Consider the following 25781-nt stretch of genomic DNA (forward strand, 5'->3'; position numbering starts at 1 on the left):
ATGTAGGAGAGTCAATGAGGAAGAGACTGATTCTCTTCTTGTGACCCCACTGCGTCACCATGCCCAGAGGAGCGGTGGCCTCCCTAATCAACCCTGACCCTAATTGTCAACTGTCTAAGGCGTGAACAGGGAAGGGCACAGCTACTGGAACAATGGGGGTCCCTAAACTATGGGCGAATGACCTGTCTATACAATTCCCAGCCGCGCCTGATTCGACGAGCGCCTTATGCTGGGAATGCGGGGAAAACTCAGGAAACCTAATATACAAAAACATGTGTGCAACATAGGGCTCTGGGTGAGAATGGTGCCGGCTCACCTGGGGTGACGCCAGAGTGCCCTGCCTGTTGCCTCAATCCCCAGAGGAACCAACCCGGCACCGACCGGCAGTATACTATAGTATATGGGGCTTTGGTGACAAAACGGATGGCACTGTGATAGACTACATCCAATTTCTTGAGTAGGGTATTGGAGGCTATTTTGTAAATGATATCGCCGAAGCCGAGGATTGGTAGGATAGTCAGTTTTACAAGGGTATGTTTAGCAGCATGAGCGAAGGATGCTTTGTTGCAAAATAGGAAGCCAATTCCAGATTTAACTTTGGATTGGAGATGTTTGACGTGAGTCTGGAAGGAGAGTTTACAGTCTAACCAGACACCTAGGTATTTGTAGTTGTCCACATATTCTAAGTCAGAGCCGTCTAGAGTAGTGATGTTGGACAGGCGGGCAGGTGCAGGCAGCGATCGGTTGAAGAGCATGCATTTAGTTTAACTTGTATTTAAGAGCAATTGGAGGCCACGGAAGGAGAGTTGTATGGCATTGAAGCTCGCCTGGAGGGTTGTTAATACAGTGTCCAAAGAAGGGCCAGAGGTGTACAGAATGGTGTCGTCTGCATAGAATTGGATCAGAGACTCACCAGCAGCAAGAGCGACATCATTGATGTATACAGAGAAGAGAGTCGATCCAAGAATTGAACCCTGTGGCACCCCCATAGAGACTGCCAGAGGCCCGGACAACAGACCCTCCGATTTGACACACTGAACTCTATCAGAGAAGTAGTTGGTGAACCAGGCGAGACAATCATTTGAGAAACCAAGGCTGTCGAGTCTGCCGATGAGGATGTGGTGATTGACAGAGTCGAAAGCCTTGGCCAGGTCAAAGAATACGGCTGCACAGTATTGTTTCTTATCGATGGCGTTTAAGATATCGTTTAGGACCTTGAGCGTGGCTGAGGTGCACCCATGACCAATTCTGAAACCAGATTACATAGCGGAGAAGGTATGGTGGGATTCGAAATGATCGGTAATCTGTTTGTTGACTTGGCTTTCGAAGACCTTAGAAAGGCAGGGTAGGATAGATATAGGTCTGTAGCAGTTTGGGTCAAGAGTGTCCCCCCCTTTGAAGAGGTCTCAGATGACACGAAAGAGAGGTTGAACAGGCTAGTAATAGGGGTGGCAACAATTTCGGCAGATAATTTTTGAAAGAAAGGGTCTAGCCCGGCTGATTTGTTGGGGTCCAGATTTTGGAGCTCTTTCAGAACATCAGCTGACTGGATTTGGGAGAAGGAGAAATGGGGAAGGCTTGGGCGAGTTGCTGTGGGGGGTGCAGTGCTGTTGACCAGGGTAGGGGTAGCCAGGTGGACAGCATGGCCAGCCATAGAAAAATAATATACTATAAGTATACTATAATGCCTAGCTGATAAAGCAGTATACTATAATGTCTAGCTGATAAAGCAGTATACTATAATGGCTAGCTGATAAAGCAGTATACTATAATGGCTAGCTGATAAAGCAGTATACTATAATGGCTAGCTGATAAAGCAGTATACTATAATGGCTAGCTGATAAAGCAGTATACTATAATGGCTAGCTGATAAAGCAGTATACTATAATGGCTAGCTGATAAAGCAGTATACTATAATGGCTAGCTGATAAAGCAGTATACTATAATGTCTAGCTGATAAAGCAGTATACTATTATAGCTAGCTGATAAAGCAGTATACTATAATGTCTAGCTGATAAAGCAGTATACTATAATGGCTAGCTGATAAAGCAGTATACTATAATGGCTAGCTGATAAAGCAGTATACTATTATAGCTAGCTGATAAAGCAGTATACTATAATGTCTAGCTGATAAAGCAGTATACTATTATAGCTAGCTGATAAAGCAGTATACTATAATGGCTAGCTGATAAAGCAGTATACTATAATGGCTAGCTGATAAAGCAGTATACTATTTTAGCTAGCTGATAAAGCAGTATACTATTATAGCTAGCTGATAAAGCAGTATACTATAATGGCTAGCTGATAAAGCAGTATACTATAATGGCTAGCTGCTTAAAAAGACCACAATGGAAATTAGTCTCAGACTTTATTGCGTGTTATCCTCAATGATTTTACTCATGTGAATGTATGGCTTTTTCAAGTTTTATTTGTGCTTGTTTGGTAAAATAGTTAAATTAATAAACTTAACTATTCCCATATCTTCTTCATCTTAGTGTGCTGGTGCAAAATGGCTGTAGAAGTTGACTGACAACCCCTCACCCCCCAAAGCAAACACAGGCCCAATAATATATGTCATTTAGCTGACACTTTTATCCAAAGCTACCTTCAGTCAAGCTTGCTTAGATTGTACACACTGGTGGTACAGGGAATCGAACCGACTGTCCTGGCGCTGCAAGTGCCATTGCTCTATTAACTGAGCTACAGAGGACCACATTGTAATGTACATTTCTTGCCTTCCATCCTGAAAACTCTACAAGCCCCACTCTGTGTTGTATGTAAATGTACAGTTTACATTACATTATACATGATGTGGTTTGCGTTTGAGCTGAAGCCTTTCTGCAAACAGCCGTACACAAGGGGCAAACGTAGACTCCAGGGATAAGGGCCAGGATCAAGAGCATGCATCAAAAGTAAAGATCAGCAACATGTCCACGCATCAGGAGAGAAGATCAGGCTCAAGAACGCATAGGAGACACATGAGCTGGGGTCAATGACATGCATTACAAATAAGCACAGAATGAATGGAATGAGGAGAACAGAGCGTTAAGTCCATCCAGGCTTACCACTGATCTACAGTGGGGATATAGTGTTTGAAGGAGGAAAGGACACATTATTGACAGCCCTGTGAAGAACAGTGATTTGGAAAAACAAGGAATAATGGATCATTTATCCTCAATCTTTGACAGATTACAACAATGGTCTGAACAAAGTCCTTCAAAGCATTAGACTGTGACAATAAACTCGTATATCCAATATTGGGACAGAGAAATGTGACATGCTTCTATGATACTGCGCCTAGGCCATGATACATTGGCAATATTTGGGGCAATGTTGCTGGAAAAAAAAATTCATACATTTTTTAAATAATCTGTGTAATTTTGATGGGCAGGGATACCTAGTGGGCCATTTTTAGGAATCGTCCAATTAGAGCACATATATTGGCCATGTGATCAGTCTGCCATTCTAAAATATTTTTTAAAACATGACAACAGTTTTTGAGCTCAAGTGAGAGAAAATCAACTCCTGTTTTGGAGTGAGAATGTTGGCCATTCACGTTTGAAATGTTTCCGCACTACAATATTTTATTATGATGCGTTAATAAATACATACTGTGTTCAGTTAGTCATGTTTAATTCTCTAAAATATCTGTGGTGCATGCCAATTGATTAGCATGCTAACCAAAACCTATGCTAAGTCAATGGGACAAACAGGCTAATTCGCTAGCTAGCTAGCCATGTAGATTTTACAGTTTGTTTTTTTGGAAGGTACACCAGCTGATGTCACCAGGTAGGCCGAAACACCATCCCACCAAAACAGGTCTAAATTTCCGGTGATCTTTTCAAACTGCTCTCACACTAAAAGGCATTCTCATAATTTTCACAATTTCACAGTATTTTTCTAACCTCATAGTGTGGAAATATATATAAAACACGGCAAAATCATGTTTTTGACTGCACTGGGCCTTTAACAAACCATTAGCTCACACTTTTAACAAGGATATGAAACATAGCTGCTGTATTGTCTCATTATGATCAATTATTTAATGTTTAAATCAAATATAGATGCTCCCAATCACTATTTTCTAATTCATCATAGTTTATTAATGCATTTAGTTTACTTTTAATCCTGTCAACATTTAGATCATGGAACAACGTAACATTAGTACCTAATGACACTGTTCGGCTTCTACGAATTCCGCAGACTTCCTGGGAGATGTAAGACCAAGGGAAAAGCACTGCTGCTATCTCGCTCTCCAACCACAGTGCGTGAATTGAGTAGCAAATTGAGGAACACAGGAGATTCAACTTGTGTTTGAGGACAATAGAGGTCAATTTAAAAAACATCCTTATAGTTAAAAGAGATGTAGAGACCACCATGGATTTTCTTCACAACGTGATGAAGGCTGATCTGTACAAATAGACATGCTGATGTTGTCAGCTTATCCATTGGATATATATATATGTAGCGGACATGAGTCGGGTACATGGTTGCTCATGGTCTCGTGATGAGGTAGCCCTGCCTGTGACTTCAAAATCAGTGTCAGCCCTTGGCCCAAAATATAATTTCCTCTTGGTCTAATTGTCAAGATGTTGCTATCTCATGACAAACCACACAACGTCCAGCTGATTTTTTACAATAGTTAGGAAGAGTGAATGAGTTATATACACTTTTGTAATGCATACTGTACCACAGCGCTGAAATGTTTACTTTACACAACAGAAGGAGGACCAAACCTGGAGGACCAGGTTTCAGATCCTGTCCGTGACATATAGGCTCACTACGGGTAACTGCCAAAATAAAGGAAACACCGACATACTGTAGAGGGTCATAATAGGGAGTTGGGCCACTACGAGTCATAACAGCTTCAATGCACCTTGGCATAGATTCTACAAGTGTCTGGAACTCTATTGGAGGGATGCGACATCATTCTTCCACAAGAAATTCCGTAATTTGGTGTTTATGTTTATTGTGGTGGAAAACGCTGTCTCAGGTGCCGCTACAGACTCCTCCATAAGTGTTCAATTGGATTGAGCTCTGGTGACTGAGACGGCCATGGAAAATGGTTTACATCGTTTTCATGCTGATCAAACCATTTAGTGATCACTCGTGCTCTGAGCATGGGGGCATTGTCATCCTATGGGGGCATAGCCATGGTAACCAAAATAATGGCCTGCCCAGCATTTTTATACATGATGGGATGTTAATTGATTGATTAACTCAGGAACCACACCTGCGTGGAAGCACTTGCTATCAATATACTTTGTTTCTCAAATTTACTCAAGTCTGTCCATTATTTTGGCAATTATATAGTTGGCAACTGCTATGCTGCAATATGCAACATATAATGGGAGTTAGTTACAGTGTATTCTAGAAAGAGAGAGGGCAGTGTATTCTAGGAAGAGAGAGGACAGTGTATTCTAGGAAGACAGAGGACAGTGTATTCTAGGAAGACAGAGGACAATGTATTCTAGGAAGTCAGAGGACAGTGTATTCTAGGAAGACAGAGGACAGTGTATTCTAGGAAGACAGAGGACAGTGTATTCTAGGAAGAGAGAGGACAATGTATTCTAGGAAGAGAGAGGACAGTGTATTCTAGGAAGTCAGAGAACAGTGTATTCTAGGAAGACAGAGGACAGTGTATTCTAGGAAGAGAGAGGACAGTGTATTCTAGGAAGTCAGAGGATAGTGTATTCTAGGAAGACAGAGGACAGTGTATTCTAGGAAGAGAGAGGACAATGTATTCTAGGAAGAGAGAGGACAGTGTATTCTAGGAAGTCAGAGGACAGTGTATTCTAAGAAGACAGAGGACAGTGTATTCTAGAAAGACAGAGGACAGTGTATTCTAGAAAGACAGAGGACAGTGTATTCTAGGAAGAGAGAGGACAATGTATTCTAGGAAGTCAGAGGACAGTGTATTCTAGGAAGACAGAGGACAGTGTATTCTAGGAAGACAGAGGACAGTGTATTCTAGGAAGAGAGAGGACAATGTATTCTAGGAAGAGAGAGGACAGTGTATTCTAGGAAGTCAGAGAACAGTGTATTCTAGGAAGACAGAGGACAGTGTATTCTAGGAAGAGAGAGGACAGTGTATTCTAGGAAGAGAGAGGACAGTGTATTCTAGGAAGTCAGAGGATAGTGTATTCTAGGAAGACAGAGGACAGTGTATTCTAGGAAGACAGAGGACAGTGTATTCTAGGAAGAGAGAGGACAATGTATTCTAGGAAGAGAGAGGACAGTGTATTCTAGGAAGACAGAGGACAGTGTATTCTAGGAAGACAGAGGCAGTGTATTTTAGAAAGAGAGAGGACAGTGTATTCTAAAAAGAGAGAGGACAGTGTATTCTAGGAAGAGAGAGGACAGTGTATTCTATGAAGAGACAGGACATTGTATTCTAGAAAGACAGAGGACAGTGTATTCTAGGAAGACAGAGGACAGTGTATTCTAGGAAGACAGAGGACAGTGTATTCTAGGAAGACAGAGGACAGTGTATTCTAGAAAGACAGAGGACAGTGTATTCTAGGAAGACAGAGGACAGTGTATTCTAGGAAGACAGAGGCAGTGTATTTTAGAAAGAGAGAGGACAGTGTATTCTAAAAAGAGAGAGGACAGTGTATTCTAGGAAGAGAGAGGACAGTGTATTCTATGAAGAGACAGGACATTGTATTCTAGAAAGACAGAGGACAGTGTATTCTAGGAAGACAGAGGACAGTGTATTCTAGGAAGACAGAGGACAGTGTATTCTAGGAAGACAGAGGACAGTGTATTCTAGAAAGACAGAGGACAGTGTATTCTAGGAAGACAGAGGACAGTGTATTCTAGAAAGAGAGAAGACAGTGTATTCTAGGAAGACAGAGGACAGTGTATTCTAGAAAGACAGAGGACAGTGCATTCTAAGAAGACAGAGGACAGTGTATTCTAAGAAGACAGAGGACAGTGTATTCTAGGAAGACAGAGGACAGTGTATTCTAGGATGACAGAGGACAGTGTATTCTAGGAAGACAGAGGACAGTGTATTCTAGAAAGACAGAGGACAGTGTATTCTAGGAAGACAGAGGACAGTGTATTCTAGAAAGACAGAGGACATTGTATTCTACAAAGAGAGAGGACAGTGTATTCTAGGAAGACAGAGGACAGTGTATTCTAGGAAGACAGAGGACAGTGTATTCTGAGAGACAGAGGACAGGGTATTCTAGAAAGAGAGAGGCAGGGTATTCTAAGAAGACAGAGGCAGTGTATTCTAGGAAGACAAAGGACAGTGTATTCTAGGAAGACAGAGGACAGTGTATTCTAGGAAGACAGAGGACAGTGTATTCTAGGAAGAGAGAGGACAGTGTATTCTAGGAAGACAGAGGACAGTGTATTCTAAGAAGACAGAGGACAGTGTATTCTAAGAAGACAGAGGACAGGGTATTCTAAGAAGACAGAGGCAGGGTATTCTAAGAAGACAGAGGACAGTGTATTCTAAGAAGACAGAGGCAGGGTATTCTAAGAAGACAGAGGAATGGTATTCTAGGAAGACAGAGGCAGGGTATTCTAGAAAGACAGAGGCAGGGTATTCTAGGAAGACAGAGGACAGTGTATTCTAGGAAGACAGAGGACAGTGTATTCTAGAAAGAGAGAAGACAGTGCATTCTAGGAAGACAGAGGACAGTGTATTCTAGAAAGACAGAGGACAGTGTATTCTAGGAAGACAGAGGACAGTGTATTCTAAGAAGACAGAGGACAGTGTATTCTAGGAAGTCAGAGGACAGTGTATTCTAGGAAGACAGAGGACAGTGTATTCCAGGAAGACAGAGGACAGTGTATTCTAGAAAGACAGAGGACAGTGTATTCTAGGAAGACAGAGGACAGTGTATTCTAGAAAGACAGAGGACAGTGTATTCTAGGAAGATAGAGGACAGTGTATTCTGAGAAGACAGAGGACAGTGTATTCTAAGAAGACAGAGGACAGGGTATTCTAAGAAGACAGAGGCAGGGTATTCTAAGAAGACAGAGGACAGTGTATTCTAAGAAGACAGAGGCAGGGTATTCTAAGAAGACAGAGGCATGGTATTCTAGGAAGACAGAGGCAGGGTATTCTAGAAAGACAGAGGCAGGGTATTCTAGGAAGACAGAGGACAGCGTATTCTAGGAAGACAGAGGACAGTGTATTCTAAGAAGACAGAGGCAGGGTATTCTAGAAAGACAGAGAACAGGGTATTCTAGGAAGACAGAGGCAAGTTATTCTAAGAAGACAGAGGCAGGGTATTCTAGAAAGACAGAGAACAGGGTATTCTAAGAAGACAGAGGCAGGGTATTCTAAAAAGACAGATGCAGGGTATTCTAAGAAGACAGAGGCAGGGTATTCTAGAAAGACAGAGGACAGGGTATTCTAGGAAGACAGAGGCAGTGTATTCTAAGAAGACAGAGGCAGGGTATTTTAGGAAGACAGAGGCAGTGTATTCTAAGAAGACAGAGGCAGGGTATTCTAGAAAGACAGAGGACAGTGTATTCTAGGAAGAGAGAGGACAGTGTATTCTAAGAAGACAGAGGCATGGTATTCTAGGAAGACAGAGGCAGGGTATTCTAGAAAGACAGAGGCAGGGTATTCTAAGAAGACAGAGGACAGTGTATTCTAGGAAGACATAGGACAGCGTATTCTAAGAAGACAGAGGCATGGTATTCTAGGAAGACAGAGGCAGGGTATTCTAGAAAGACAGAGAACAGGGTATTCTAAGAAGGCAGAGGCAGGGTATTCTAGAAAGACAGAGGCAGGGTATTCTAGAAAGACAGAGGCAGGGTATTCTAAGAAGACAGAGGCATGGTATTCTAGAAAGACAGAGGACAGTGTATTCTAGGAAGAGAGAGGACAGTGTATTCTAGGAAGACAGAGGACAGTGTATTCTAAGAAGACAGAGGACAGTGTATTCTAAGAAGACAGAGGACAGGGTATTCTAGGAAGACAGAGGACAGTGTATTCTAAGAAGACAGAGGCAGGGTATTCTAGGAAGACAGAGGCAGGGTATTCTAAGAAGACATAGGACAGTGTATTCTAAGAAGACAGAGGCATGGTATTCTAGGAAGACAGAGGCAGGATATTCTAGAAAGACAGAGGCAGGGTATTCTAAGAAGACAGAGGACAGTGTATTCTAGGAAGACATAGGACAGCGTATTCTAAGAAGACAGAGGCATGGTATTCTAAGAAGACAGAGGCAGGGTATTCTAAGAAGACAGAGGACAGTGTATTCTAAGAAGACAGAGGCAGGGTATTCTAAGAAGACAGAGGCATGGTATTCTAGGAAGACAGAGGCAGGGTATTCTAGAAAGACAGAGGCAGGGTATTCTAGGAAGACAGAGGACAGCGTATTCTAGGAAGACAGAGGACAGTGTATTCTAAGAAGACAGAGGCAGGGTATTCTAGAAAGACAGAGAACAGGGTATTCTAGGAAGACAGAGGCAAGTTATTCTAAGAAGACAGAGGCAGGGTATTCTAGAAAGACAGAGGACAGTGTATTCTAAGAAGACAGAGGCAGGGTATTCTAGAAAGACAGAGAACAGGGTATTCTAAGAAGACAGAGGCAGGGTATTCTAAAAAAACAGATGCAGGGTATTCTAAGAAGACAGAGGCAGGGTATTCTAGAAAGACAGAGGACAGGGTATTCTAGGAAGACAGAGGCAGTGTATTCTAAGAAGACAGAGGCAGGGTATTTTAGGAAGACAGAGGCAGTGTATTCTAAGAAGACAGAGGCAGGGTATTCTAGAAAGACAGAGGACAGTGTATTCTAGGAAGAGAGAGGACAGTGTATTCTAGGAAGACAGAGGACAGTGTATTCTAAGAAGATAGAGGACAGGGTATTCTAGGAAGACAGAGGACAGTGTATTCTAAGAAGACAGAGGCAGGGTATTCTAGGAAGACAGAGGCAGGGTATTCTAAGAAGACATAGGACAGTGTATTCTAAGAAGACAGAGGCATGGTATTCTAGGAAGACAGAGGCAGGGTATTCTAGAAAGACAGAGAACAGGGTATTCTAAGAAGGCAGAGGCAGGGTATTCTAGAAAGACAGAGGCAGGGTATTCTAGAAAGACAGAGGCAGGGTATTCTAAGAAGACAGAGGCATGGTATTCTAGAAAGACAGAGGACAGTGTATTCTAGGAAGAGAGAGGACAGTGTATTCTAGGAAGACAGAGGACAGTGTATTCTAAGAAGACAGAGGACAGGGTATTCTAGGAAGACAGAGGACAGTGTATTCTAAGAAGACAGAGGCAGGGTATTCTAGGAAGACAGAGGCAGGGTATTCTAGAAAGACAGAGAACAGGGTATTCTAAGAAGGCAGAAGCAGGGTATTCTAGAAAGACAGAGGCAGGGTATTCTAGAAAGACAGAGGCAGGGTATTCTAAGAAGACATAGGACAGTGTATTCTAAGAAGACAGAGGCAGGGTATTCTAGAAAGACAGAGGCAGGGTATTCTAAGAAGACAGAGGACAGTGTATTCTAGAAAGACAGAGGCAGGGTATTCTAAGAAGACAAGAGGACAGTGTATTCTAGAAAGACAGAGGCAGGGTCTTCTAAGAAGACAGAGGACAGTGTATTCTAGGAAGACATAGGACAGCGTATTCTAAGAAGACAGAGGCAGGGTATTCTAAGAAGACAAGAGGACAGTGTATTCTAGAAAGACAGAGGCAGGGTCTTCTAAGAAGACAGAGGACAGTGTATTCTAGAAAGACATAGGCAGGGTATTCTAGGAAGACAGAGGACAGTGTATTCTAGGAAGAGAGAGGACAGTGTATTCTAGAAAGACAGAGGCAGGGTCTTCTAAGAAGACAGAGGACAGTGTATTCTAGGAAGAGAGAGGACAGTGTATTCTAGAAAGACAGAGGCAGGGTCTTCTAAGAAGACAGAGGACAGTGTATTCTAGAAAGACAGAGGCAGGGTATTCTAAGAAGACAGAGGACAGTGTATTCTAAGAAGGCATAGGACAGTGTATTCTAAGAAGACAAGAGGACAGTGTATTCTAGAAAGACAGAGGCAGGGTATTCTAAGAAGACAAGAGGACAGGGTATTCTAGAAAGACAGAGGCAGGGTATTCTAAGAAGACAAGAGGACAGTGTATTCTAGAAAGACAGAGGCAGGGTCTTCTAAGAAGACAGAGGACAGTGTATTCTAGAAAGACAGAGGCAGGGTATTCTAGAAAGACAGAGGCAGGGTCTTCTAAGAAGACAGAGGACAGTGTATTCTAGGAAGACACAGAATAGTATGGGGAACTGTTGCCACATTGGTACAACGTTGAGGATGAGTGTGAGTAAATGTGTCTTCTATAATACATTCTGGGTAATTAAGATCTACTGTTGTTATCACTTTGCTGTAATGAGATATATCATACACCCAATAGATTTGCTTCTGGCAGAGAATAATACTGTACCATTTGGACTGTCCTAGTTGTCACTATCCCCCAAGCAGAGCACAGCCAGCTGTTGGCTACCAGACAGCAGCAGCCTGTAGGGAGGAGCAACCATTGATATCTTTCATCTACCCTCTCATGGTTAAGAGAGCTCACATGAAAACCATACATGCTTAGAATATGGTTAGTATTCATGCCAACATCTCTCCACATTGCTATACTGAATAAAAAATGTTCTTGATTGTTCCTCCGATTGGATAATGGACTAATTTTAGTCTAACAAATGCAAAGTCCACATAAAACAGGAAATCTAGAATCTATTATTTTTTGCGCATGCGTAGGAGGGGTAGGTTTAATCTGGGTCTGATAAACCTGCCCAGGGAGTGGAAGGTTTAATCTGGGTCTGATAAACCTGCCCAGGGAGTGGAAGGTTTAATCTGGGTCTGAGAAACCTGCCCATGGAGTGGAAGGTTTAATCTGGGTCTGAGAAACCTGCCCATGGAGTGGAAGGTTTAATCTGGGTCTGAGAAACCAGCCCATGGAGTGCAAGGTTTAATCTGGGTCTGAGAAACCAGCCCATGGAGCGGAAGGTTTAATCTGGGTCTGAGAAACCTGCCCATGGAGTGGAATGTTTAATCTGGGTCTGAGAAACCAGCCCATGGAGTGGAAGGTTTAATCTGGGTCTGAGAAACCAGCCCATGGAGTGGAAGGTTTAATCTGGGTCTGAGAAACCTGCCCATGGAGTGGAAGGTTTAATCTGGGTCTGAGAAACCAGCCCATGGAGTGCAAGGTTTAATCTGGGTCTGAGAAACCAGCCCATGGAGCGGAAGGTTTAATCTGGGTCTGATAAACCTGCCCAGGGAGTGGGAGGTTTAATCTGGGTCTGAGAAACCTGCCCATGGAGTGGAAGGTTTAATCTGGGTCTGAGAAACCAGCCCATGGAGTGGAAGGTTTAATCTGGGTCTGAGAAACCAGCCCATGGAGTGCAAGGTTTAATCTGGGTCTGAGAAACCAGCCCATGGAGCGGAAGGTTTAATCTGGGTCTGATAAACCTGCCCAGGGAGTGGGAGGTTTAATCTGGGTCTGAGAAACCTGCCCATGGAGTGGAAGGTTTAATCTGGGTCTGAGAAACCAGCCCATGGAGTGTTAGCCTGCCCTACTGTCCCCTCCTGAAGCCTCCACTGGAACCAATCTGAAATCAACTCTGCCACAGACACACAGACCTGGAACCAATCTGAAATCAACCCTGCCACAGACACACAGACCTGGAACCAATCTAAAATCAACCCTGCCACAGACACACAGACCTGGAACCAATCTAAAATCAACCCTGCAACAGACACACAGACCTGGAACCAATCTGAAATCAACCCTGTCACAGACACACAGACCTGGAACCAATCTGAAATCAACCCTGCAACAGACACACAGACCTGGAACCAATCTAAAATCAACCCTGCCACAGACACACAGACCTGGAACCAATCTGAAATCAACTCTGCCACAGACACACAGACCTGGAACCAATCTGAAATCAACTCTGCCACAGACACACAGACCTGGAACCAATCTAAAATCAACCCTGCAACAGACACACAGACCTGGAACCAATCTAAAATCAACCCTGCAACAGACACACAGACCTGGAACCAATCTAAAATCAACTCTGCCACAGACACACAGACCTGGAACCAATCTGAAATCAACCCTGTCACAGACACACAGACCTGGAACCAATCTGAAATCAACTCTGCCACAGACACACAGACCTGGAACTGATGTACTGAAAATCAATCCGTAATGCTGTAAAAGGCCAGCATGGGTGAGCCAATGTTGATTTTCTCTCCTTCCCTTCTCACTTTAGTGCTGTCCTGACAGGAGAGGTCCCTGATCGCCATGTGAAGAGACATGTCTGGGTTCTAAGTGAATCTTCCATCTGTCCCCCAGGCTGTCCTTCGTCCTTCTGCATGCACACACACACACACCACTCCGTCATGTCTCACTGGGGAGATGTCCATCGGACATACATGTTTGCGGCTCCCGTTCATTTCTCATTATCCCTACGAGAGTTTGTTGTTCACCTTCTAGTTGGAGCCCATGCTGTCCCAGTTTTGTTAGAGCTGTCACAATAGTTCCCCACATCAGTGATGCGTGCCGGTGACAGTTCCCAGATGCAGAAGATTGGAGGTAAAGCAGTGTAAGGACAGCCTGTCAACCTGCTAGCTAGCATCTCGTCTTCTGTAGCGTCGGGTTCAGCACACATTTCCCCTTATCAACAAACTATCTACCTCTACGGATCATTACTATTTTCATCAGACCATCTCTCTCAGAAAAGCACTCCACGAGGTATGAACATTTCTGACTAGACCACTGTCAATCCATAAGACTACCAATTTCTTTGAAGACAGAAACCACTTTGGCCCACTATATTTGATCACTACATCAGAGGGCCTCTCAATATCAAAGGGACTGTCTGTGGCTCAATCCTCATGCAGGACCTGTAATAAGGTTTTCCTGCTATAGATCCACACAATTTATAGCTCCCAGCTCTTGGACAATTCAGACAGAGTAAAGTTGACTCTTGATAAATGCAACGGCTTGGGACTGTTGTGTGACAGAAATGAGAGTTTGCACTCATCTGAAGTGCACTACTCATGAGTTCACTCTGTAGAATATAAGATTATGCAGTATGAAATTACATTGTGAGGCTATCTGTATCGACAGCAAATTGCCTAGTCATTTTCTCAAAATTCATTATTCATTTATTTCCCCACACACTTTGGTTTGATTAAATCCGCTGCTGCATGGAAAATGCAATCAATTCTGTCTGTGGACCTTAGTTTTCTGCAATTAGGACTCAGCCATTGATTTGAAGTTTCTTTTCAGCAGACTTTATTCATTAGCTCAGTCTATTATAGAGGTGCTGCTGTTCAATTGTTGACAACACGATGATACAATGAACCTCCTTTATGTACCATTTGATAGAATGAGGTGGAGTAGCTCTAGGTAGTCAGTAAAGATATCAGTGAGTTAGTGAGCGGTCCATATGAACTCTTCCCTCATAATTCTGTCTTTACAGCTATTTAAATGATTAAAGAATGCAGATTGTCACAAGCAGTCAGTAGTGTATGTCGTGACAACAGTTGACAAAGTCATACATCTGAAATAAGACCAGCGTTGTGGCTCCCGAGTGGCGCCAGGCGGTCGAAGGCACTGCATCTCAGTGCTAGAAGTGTCACTACAGGTCCTGGTTCGATTCCAGGATGTATCACAACCGGCCGTGATTGGGAGTCCCACGCGACTTTTTAGTCATATAGTGGTGTAGCTAACTACTGGAACGACACACTACTTTTTAGTCATATAGTGGTGTATCTAACTACTGGAATTACACACTACTATTTAGCTATATAGTGGTGTAGCTAACTACTGGAATTACACACTACTATTTAGCTATATAGTGGTGTAGCTAACTACTGGAACGACACACTGCTTTTTAGCCATATAGTGGTGTATCTAACTACTGGAACGACACACTACTATTTAGCTATATAGTGGTGTAGCTAACTACTGGGACTACACACTACTATTTAGCTATATAGTGGTGTAGCTAACTACTGGGACTACACACTACTATTTAGCTATATAGTGCTGTAGCTAACTACTGGGACTACACACTACTATTTAGCTATATAGTGGTGTAGCTAACTACTGGGACTACACACTACTATTTAGCTATATAGTGGTGTAGCTAACTACTGGGACTACACACTACTCTTTAGCTATATAGTGGTGTAGCTAACTACTGGGACTAGCTCTACATCAGCTCTGTATCAGCTCTACATCAGCTCTATATCAGCTCTACATCAGCTCTGTATCAGCTCTGTATCAGCTCTACATCAGCTCTACATCAGCTCTGTATCAGCTCTACATCAGCTCTACATCAGCTCTATATCAGCTCTACATCAGCTCTGTATCAGCTCTGTATCAGCTCTACATCAGTTCTACATCAGCTCTGTATCAGCTCTATATCAGCTCTACATCAGCTCTGTATCAGCTCTACATCAGCTCTACATCAGCTCTACATCAGCTCTGCATCAGCTCTGCATAAGCTCTACATCCGCTCTGCATCACCTCTGCATCAGCTCTACATCAGCTCTGCATCAACTCTACATCAGCTCTGTATCAGCTCTGCATCAGCTCTATATCAGCTCTGCATCAGCTCTACATCAGTTCTGCATCAGCTCTGCATCAGCTCTACATCACCTCTATATCAGCTCTACATCAGCTCTGCATCAGCTCTGCTGAATCATGTGGAGTTTTATAGGATGCCACACAGAATCTAAAGCACAGCCCTTGTCATAAATTATAACGCCTGCTTTATTTATCAGACATTGCAGGTAGAATTTTGAGGATTAATCCAGAAGAAACCATGAGAAAAACAACGCACTGATAGTTGACAGTCATCTCCACACCATAGAGAGAAAGAGACAGATGGGGAAGAGAGAGGGGGGGAGAGAGAGGGGGGGGGGGGGGGGGGGAGAGGGGGCCAGTTTATTCACCGGACAGTTTATTAGGCACCATATGAGCATCATCTGCTAAACAACATAAGCTCACAATGTTTCTGTTGAGTCTCGTCATTATGTCTCTTCTCAGTGTGGTCAAAGAAACAAGCGTATACTTCACGGACAGTTTATAAGAGAAAACGTCCTGTTTCAATGAAAACATTGAGAGAAGAATTAAAATAGGTATAAATGAATTGTACTGAACAGAACTCTTCCACGTTCAGGCTGGACTTGGCGCTCGTTTCTAAGAACCTGATGTCATAATCAATCGCCATCTGTGACAAATAAAACAGACAAATTATGAAAAAAAATGTACGTTAATAATTAATGTTACAGATGTACTTTTAATCCACAGCACATTCCAGGAGGCATAGCCAGAGCGTAAAGTGTGTTACCTTTCTGTTACAGAAGGGAATTGTACTACATCGTGAAGGGAGTACGGGGCTGGCTATGACAGACATAGATCATGCTGTGTATTATGAGTATGGCACACATACAACTGGGAGTACATTTACACAAAGATACTATGAAGAGCAGTGTGGGGGTTTCACCAAAGATACTATGAAGAGCAGTGTGAGGGTTTCACCAAAGATACTATGAAGACCAGTGTGGGGGTTTCATCAAAGATACTATGAAGACCAGTGTGGGGGTTTCACCAAAGATACTATGAAGAGCAGTGTGGTGGTTTCACCAAAGATAATATGAAGAGCAGTGTGAGGGTTTCACCAAAGATACTATGAAGACCAGTGTGGGGGTTTCACCAAAGATACTATGAAGACCAGTGTGAGGGTTTCACCAAAGATACTATGAAGACCAGTGTGGGGGTTTCACCAAAGATACTATGAAGACCAGTGTGGGGGTTTCACCAAAGATACTATGAAGAGCAGTGTGGGGGTTTCACCAAAGATACTATGAAGACCAGTGTGGGGGTTTCACCAAAGATAATATGAAGAGCAGTGTGAGGGTTTCACCAAAGATACTATGAAGACCAGTGTGAGGGTTTCACCAAAGATACTATGAAGACCAGTGTGGGGGTTTCACCAAAGATACTATGAATTGCAGTGTAGGGGTTTCACCAAAGATACTATGAAGACCAGTGTGGGGGTTTCACCAAAGATACTATGAAGACCAGTGTGAGGGTTTCACCAAAGATACTATGAAGACCAGTGTGGGGGTTTCACCAAAGATACTATGAAGACCAGTGTGGGGGTTTCACCAAAGATACTATGAAGAGCAGTGTGGGGGTTTCACCAAAGATAATATGAAGAGCAGTGTGAGGGTTTCACCAAAGATACTATGAAGACCAGTGTGAGGGTTTCACCAAAGATACTATGAAGACCAGTGTGGGGGTTTCACCAAAGATACTATGAAGACCAGTGTGGGGGTTTCACCAAAGATACTATGAAGACCAGTGTGAGGGTTTCACCAAAGATACTATGAAGACCAGTGTGGGGGTTTCACCAAAGATACTATGAAGAGCAGTGTGGGGGTTTCACCAAAGATACTATGAATTGCAGTGTAGGGGTTTCACCAAAGATACTATGAAGAGCAGTGTGGGGGTTTCACCAAAGATACTATGAAGACCAGTGTGAGGGTTTCACCAAAGATACTATGAAGACCAGTGTGGGGGTTTCACCAAAGATACTATGAATTGCAGTGTGGGGGTTTCACCAAAGATAATATGAAGAGCAGTGTGGGGGTTTCTCTTTTCTCTGACGTCATCACATTGTTTCCAACGCACCTGCAACAAGGCATCTGACGCGCCAGTGCTTATTTCAAACACACATAGACCTTGAAAGCCTGAACTCTGACCTCCATACCTTTTCTCCTCGTTCTTTAGACACCTGTCTTTTGTCCTTCATGTCACACTTGTTTCCTAGGATCATCCTGTCCACGTCAGAGCAGGCATGCTACAGACAGACAGAGGAGGAGAAGACTCAGTAATACTACAGAGAATGAGAAGACTGAGCATTGCTACAGACAGAATGGGAGAAGACTGGGTATTGCTACAGACAGAATGAGAGAAGACTGAGTATTGCTACAGACAGAATGAGAGAAGGGTGAGCATTGCTACAGACATAATGGGAGAAGACTGAGTATTGCTACAGACAGACAGAGGAGGAGAAGACTCAGTAATACTACAGAGAATGAGAAGACTGAGCATTGCTACAGACAGAATGGGAGAAGACTGGGTATTGCTACAGACAGAATGAGAGAAGAGTGAGCATTGCTACAGACAGAATGAGAAGAGTGAGCATTGCTACAGACATGAAAATGGTTCCCTCCTACAGACAGTGAGTCAAGTGGGCGTGGCTTGCTACATAAAGCAGGCAGACAGGCATCCAGCATTCGGTTACTGTTCGATTAAACGTTAGAAACCGAGTGACCGAAGCAACTTTAAGCTTTGTATGATTGTCGGTGCCAGGCGTGCCGGTTCCACTATCTCAGAAACGCCAGGCCTCCTGGGCTTTACAGGCACGTCTCGGGTTTACAGAGAATGGTGCAACAAAAACCTTCCAGTCAGTGGCCGTCCTGTCGGTGGAAACAGCTCGTTGATGAGAGAGGAGAATGACAAGATTCGTGCAAGCTAACAGGCGGGCCACAAACAGGCAAATGACGGCGCAGTACAACAGTGGTGTGCAGAACAGCATCTAGGAATGCACAATTTGTCAGTCCTTGTCACAGATGGGCTATTGCAGCAGACAACCACACACTGGGTTCCACTCCTATCAACAAAAAACAAGAAGAAGCAGCGCAAGTGGGCACGCGATCTGCAACACTGGACTGTGTCCAGGTCCGACTCAGTACTAGAGTCGGGTGTACCTAATAAACAGGCCATAGAGAGAGAGAGAGGTAGGTAGAGATAGAGAGAAAGAGAGAGCACGTGCGTGCGAGAGAGAGAGAGAGAGAGAGAGAGAGAGGTAGGTAGAGATAGAGAGAGAGAGAGAGATGTTAAAATTGATGTTTGGGTATAGAAGAACATCACGTAAGAAGTAATGTCACGAGATGCAGTATATGTGTTGAATATACATCACATGTGGTTTATTCTGTGTTATGGAATGTGAGTTATCATATGTCATGCTGTCCAAGAGCTTGAGAGGACCAACAATGAAAGCTGGCAAGATGCTTAAGTTATGGGACTGTGAGTCTAGTTTGGGATATCAAATATGAATTGGCATATCCATAATTAACTAATCAACGATAAATATTTAGATTTATTGTCTGACTTCTTCATATTCACTTGAAAAACAAATCTCGTCATCAAGCTTTTCATTTGACTCCCAAGTGCGCTGCTAGCATGCTGTACACTCACTGGGGAAATCCTAGATCAGTAAAGAGATGTAAAGAGACAGAAGCCAGTCAGACAGTTGTCTCCAGACATTACTCACCAGTCAGACCAAAATCTATCTGTCAGAGGTGAGCCTCAGGGAGCCACACTCACTGTCTGAGCTCTGTGCCAGAGTCAATACGCTTGACGACACATTATTACTGCTTTACATATTCACTCATTTTGGTTTTGTTGGTAGCCGCTGAAAAGTTGGTTCAGTCGGGGCCACCACAGTCAGGGCCAGAAGTCAACATGGAGTTATGTCCCATACAATCTCACACGGTCCCCACAAGGAGATGTAGCTCTAACAACTGTATTAGGAAGGTTGTTATGAATGATACCGAAACAAACATAAAGGTGCTATGACTGGTTTCGTAATGGTGCTATGACTGATTTCATAAAGATGTTATTACTAGTTTCATAGAGGTGTTGTGACTGGCTTCATAAAGATGTTATGACTGGTTTCATAAAGGTGTTATGACTGGCTTCATAAAGGTGTTATGACTGGTTTCATAAAGGTGTTATGACTGGCTTCATAAAGGTGTTATGACTGGTTTCATAAAGGTGTTATGACTGGCTTCATAAAGGTGTTATGACTGGCTTCATAAAGGTGTTATGACTGGCTTCATAAAGATGTTATGACTGGTTTCGTAAAGGGGTTATGACTGGTTTCATAAAGGTGTTATGACTGGTTTCATAAAGGTGTTACGACTGGTTTCGTAAAGGTGATATAACTGATTGCACAAAGGTGTCATGACTGGTTTCATAAGGGGGTTATGAATGCTTATATATACTCACTTTACGCAAAATGTTAAAGATAGGATGTAGCTTCTCCTAATTCAACACCCAAACCCCCCACAACCACATAAACTCAATCTGGCACCACTGGCACCTCTGAGATTGGACGCATTCAGTTGAGGGTGGAACTACTTCCTGTGTTTCTATCCAATCACATGAAGGTTACAGAGAGGTGAAATAACTCAGCCGGGAGGAAAACGTTGTCCTAAATTCCTCCATCTCATTTAGAGTGAGAGGGACCTGGCGATTAGGAGAGTTGAAATGATGCCCTCGGGCAATAGGGACTGTTTCCTGTGTGGTTGCAATGGGTACTGTAATAGATCCCAATAGGTCCTCATTTGGGTTATTTCACCTAATGGCTTTCAAATATGTCTCTTAGAACTGCTCCGAAAAACACACCATTAACCCCTTCTCATATACAGTACCATTCACAGCCTCCCACATCACATTGTTAATGTACAGTACCATGCACAGCCTCCCACATCACATTGTTAATGTACAGTACCATTCACAGCCTCCCACACCACATTGTTAATGTACAGTACCATTCACAGCCTCCCACATCACATTGTTAATGTACAGTACCATTCACAGCCTCCCACATCACATTGTTAATGTACACTACCATTCACAGCCTCCCACATCACATTGTTAATGTACAATACCATTCAATAGCCTCCCACATCACATTGTTAATGTACAGTACCATTCACAGCCTCCCACATCACATTGTTAATGTACACTACCATTCACAGCCTCCCACATCACATTGTTAATGTACAATACCATTCAATAGCCTCCCACATCACATTGTTAATGTACAGTACCATTCACAGCCTCCCACATCACATTGTTAATGTAAACTACCATTCACAGCCTCCCACACCACATTGTTAATGTACAGTACCATTCACAGCCTCCCACATCACATTGTTAATGTACAGTACCATTCACAGCCTCCCACATCACATTGTTAATGTACAGTACCATTCACAGCCCCCCACACCACATTGTTAATGTAAACTATCATTCACAGCCTCCCACACCACATTGTTAATGTACAGTACCATTCACAGCCTCCCACATCACATTGTTAATGTACAGTACCATTCACAGCCTCCCACATCACATTGTTAATGTACAGTACCATTCACAGCCTCCCACATCACATTGTTAATGTACAGTACCATTCACAGCCTCCCACATCACATTGTTAATGTACAGTACCATTCACAGCCTCCCACACCACATTGTTAATGTACAGTACCATTCACAGCCTCCCACATCACATTGTTAATGTACAGTACCATTCACAGCCTCCCACATCACATTGTTAATGTACAGTACCATTCACAGCCTCCCACATCACATTGTTAATGTAAACTACCATTCACAGCCTCCCACACCACATTGTTAATGTACAGTACCATTCACAGCCTCCCACATCACATTGTTAATGTACAGTACCATTCACAGCCTCCCACATCACATTGTTAATGTACAGTACCATTTACAGCCTCCCACACCACATTGTTAATGTAAACTACCATTCACAGCCTCCCACATCACATTGTTAATGTACAGTACCATTCACAGCCTCCCACATCACATTGTTAATGTACAGTACCATTCACAGCCTCCCACATCACATTGTTAATGTACAGTACCATTCACAGCCCCGCACACCACATTGTTAATGTAAACTATCATTCACAGCCTCCCACACCACATTGTTAATGTACAGTACCATTCACAGCCTCCCACATCACATTGTTAATGTACAGTACCATTCACAGCCTCCCACACCACATTGTTAATGTACAGTACCATTCACAGCCTCCCACACCACATTATTAATGTACAGTACCATTCACAGCCTCCCACATCACATTGTTAATGTACAGTACCATTCACAGCCTCCCACATCACATTGTTAATGTACAGTACCATTCACAGCCTCCCACATCACATTGTTAATGTACAGTACCATTCACAGCCTCCCACATCACATTGTTAATGTACAGTACCATTCACAGCCTCCCACATCACATTGTTAATGTACAGTACCATTCACAGCCTCCCACATCACATTGTTAATGTACAGTACCATTCACAGCCTCCCACATCACATTGTTAATGTACAGTACCATTTACAGCCTCCCACACCACATTGTTAATGTAAACTACCATTCACAGCCTCCCACATCACATTGTTAATGTACAGTACCATTCACAGCCTCCCACATCACATTGTTAATGTACAGTACCATTCACAGCCTCCCACATCACATTGTTAATGTACACTACCATTCACAGCCTCCCACATCACATTGTTAATGTACAGTACCATTCACAGCCTCCCACATCACATTGTTAATGTACAGTACCATTCACAGCCTCCCACACCACATTGTTAATGTACAGTACCATTCACAGCCTCCCACATCACATTGTTATTGTACAGTACCATTCACAGCCTCCCACATCACATTGTTAATGTACAGTACCATTCACAGCCTCCCACATCACATTGTTAATGTACAGTACAGTTTTATTGACCAATTACCAAGTGTTCCAATCCATACCTACTGTATTAAGGTTGGCAATATGTTCATTTTCATGTTTTTTTTTGGTTTACTGTCTTTGCTAACAGGTAATAAAATAAACCCCTGCATCCCCATGTTCTATCGAGCCACCGGTGGCTGAATGTCTTGATTTCACGGGTTTCAGGTAAAAAAAAGATTGGGTCTTGGCTGTGTAGAGCAGCGCCTCCTGAAAATAGAATTCAAATTTCAAGCCACATTAAGCTATTGCTATGGCTGTGAGGCTGGGGAAATGTATTTGGTTAGTCCCGTCTCCGTGCCGACAGTCTCCGCGCCGACTGTCCTCACGTGTCACTCCCCAACTCCCTAAGCCTATATCATTTCATGGCCGTCTAAAAGGTGCAGCTAGCTCAGAAGAACAGGAGGCCGATCCCCTGGGTGTGTGGCCCATCTCCTGGCTGTGCACCACGGTGAAGTGACAATGTCACATCAGCTTTAGCGGAGGATTACTATCCTGTTGCTTTACACATCTCAGGCTCATGTCTGTGCCGTGCATCAAGAAGCCCTCTGCTGGGTTTGTGAGTCAGAGTTTAGAGTCAGAGAGATGAGTTGCAGAGTTATTTTCTCTGCTGGGTTTGTGAGTCAGAGTTTAGAGTCAGAGAGATGAGATGCAGAGTTATTTTCTCTGCTGGGTTTGTGAATCAGAGTTTAGAGTCAGAGAGGTGAGATGCAGAGTTATTTTCTCTGCTGGGTTTGTGAGTCAGAGTTTAGAGTCAGAGAGATGAGTTGCAGAGTTATTTTCTCTGCTGGGTTTGTGAGTCATATTTTAGAGTCAGAGAGTTGAGATGCAGAGTTATTTTTATTTTTTTACCGAAAAAACCCACTTGAAACATTTATTACATACAGCTCTTCTCTCTGCTGCCAGAAACAGGAACCGTGAAGAGTCACATCACGAGAAAACACTTCACAACCCCTTGTAGCAGCAGCAAATGTTTGAGCCAACAACGTAAAATACACTTACATATTGAGGCCAGAATTCATTCACTGCGTACAGGCCTATACCTCAGGATGAACCAGTCAACTAAAGGCTTATGGAGATGCTTTATATTCAAGGCTTCACTTTGTTTACATGTTGAAAGGTGTCAGCCAATCCTAACTGTGCCTTCATGTGGAATAACTAGAGTTGACCCATGGCAGCAGGACTGAAACAATGATGTTACTTCACCTTCATCATAAATAGAGGATTGTTGTGGTTTTCTTCATAATCTGGACAAGAGGCAGAGAGCCTCAGAGGAGACATTAATAGGTTAGCAGAACCTCTTGACGGATGAAGCCTATAAGTCTGACTATACAGAGTGAAGGATGAAGCCTATGAGTCTGACTATACTGAGTGAAGGAAAAAGTCTATGAGTCTTCTGACTATACAGAGTGAAGGATGAAGCCTATGAGTCTCCTGACTATACTGAGTGAAGGATGAAGCCTATGAGTCTCCTGACTATACTGAGTGAAGGAAAAAGTCTATGAGTCTTCTGACTATACTGAGTGAAGGATGAAGTCTATGAGTCTCCTGACTATACTGAGTGAAGGCTGAAGTCTATGAGTATTCTGACTATACTGAGTGAAGGATAAAGCCTATGAGTCTTCTGACTATACTGAGTGAAGGCTGAAGTCTATGAGTCTTCTGACTATACTGAGTGAAGGATAAAGCCTATGAGTCTTCTGACTATACTGAGTGAAGGATAAAGTCTATGAGTCTTCTCACTATACTGAGTGAAGGATAAAGTCTATGAGTCTTCTGACTATACTGAGTGAAGGATAAAGCCTATGAGTCTTCTGACTATACTGAGTGAAGGATGAAGCCTATGAGTCTTCTGACGATACTGAGTGAAGGATAAAGCCTATGAGTCTTCTGACTATACTGAGTGAAGGATAAAGCCTATGAGTCTTCTGACTATACTGAGTGAAGGATAAAGCCTATGAGTCTTCTGACTGTACTGAGTGAAGGATAAAGCCTATGAGTCTTCTGACTGTACTGAGTGAAGGATAAAGCCTATGAGTCTTCTGACTATACTGAGTGAAGGATAAAGCCTATGAGTCTTCTGACTATACTGAGTGAAGGATAAAGCCTATGAGTCTTCTGACTATACTGAGTGAAGGATAAAGCCTATGAGTCTTCTGACTATACTGAGTGAAGGATAAAGCCTATGAGTCTTCTGACTATACTGAGTGAAGGATAAAGTCTATGAGTCTTCTGACTATACTGAGTGAAGGATAAAGTCTATGAGTCTTCTGACTATACTGAGTGAAGGATAAAGTCTATGAGTCTTCTGACTATACTGAGTGAAGGATAAAGCCTATGAGTCTTCTGACTATACTGAGTGAAGGATAAAGCCTATGAGTCTTCTGACTATACTGAGTGAAGGATAAAGTCTATGAGTCTTCTGACGACTATACTGAGTGAAGAATAAAGCCTATGAGTCTTCTGACTATACTGAGTGAAGGATAAAGTCTATGAGTCTTCTGACTATACTGAGTGAAGGATAAAGCCTATGAGTCTTCTGACTATACTGAGTGAAGGATAAAGTCTATGAGTCTTCTGACTATACTGAGTGAAGGATAAAGCCTATGAGTCTTCTGACTATACTGAGTGAAGGATAAAGTCTATGAGTCTTCTGACTATACTGAGTGAAGGATAAAGCCTATGAGTCTTCTGACTATACTGAGTGAAGGATAAAGCCTATGAGTCTTCTGACTATACTGAGTGAAGGATAAAGTCTATGAGTCTTCTGACGACTATACTGAGTGAAGAATAAAGCCTATGAGTCTTCTGACTATACTGAGTGAAGGATAAAGCCTATGAGTCTTCTGACTATACTGAGTGAAAGAGGCAAAAGTTTGTCAAGCAGATAAACATCAAACAAACAGATTTGACAAGAGACGTACTGTTTTTATGAAGTCGCTGGTTAGATATCTGAGAATCAACCTTCCATAATCCACACAGTAGTAGACTATAATCAAAGCACAGGTTACTGCCTTCAGTCCACATGTTTCTGCAACAACAACAAGTCTTTTTCAGAGGTGTTCAATGGAACCTTCAGGGGATGTCTCACTGAGCAGGAGGTAGATGTTTTATTAAGTCAATGACATGAGGAGCATCACCAGCACAAAA

Source organism: Oncorhynchus clarkii, chromosome 6 (genome assembly GCF_045791955.1).
Source record: "Oncorhynchus clarkii lewisi isolate Uvic-CL-2024 chromosome 6, UVic_Ocla_1.0, whole genome shotgun sequence".
Classification (NCBI taxonomy): Eukaryota; Metazoa; Chordata; class Actinopteri; order Salmoniformes; family Salmonidae; genus Oncorhynchus; species Oncorhynchus clarkii.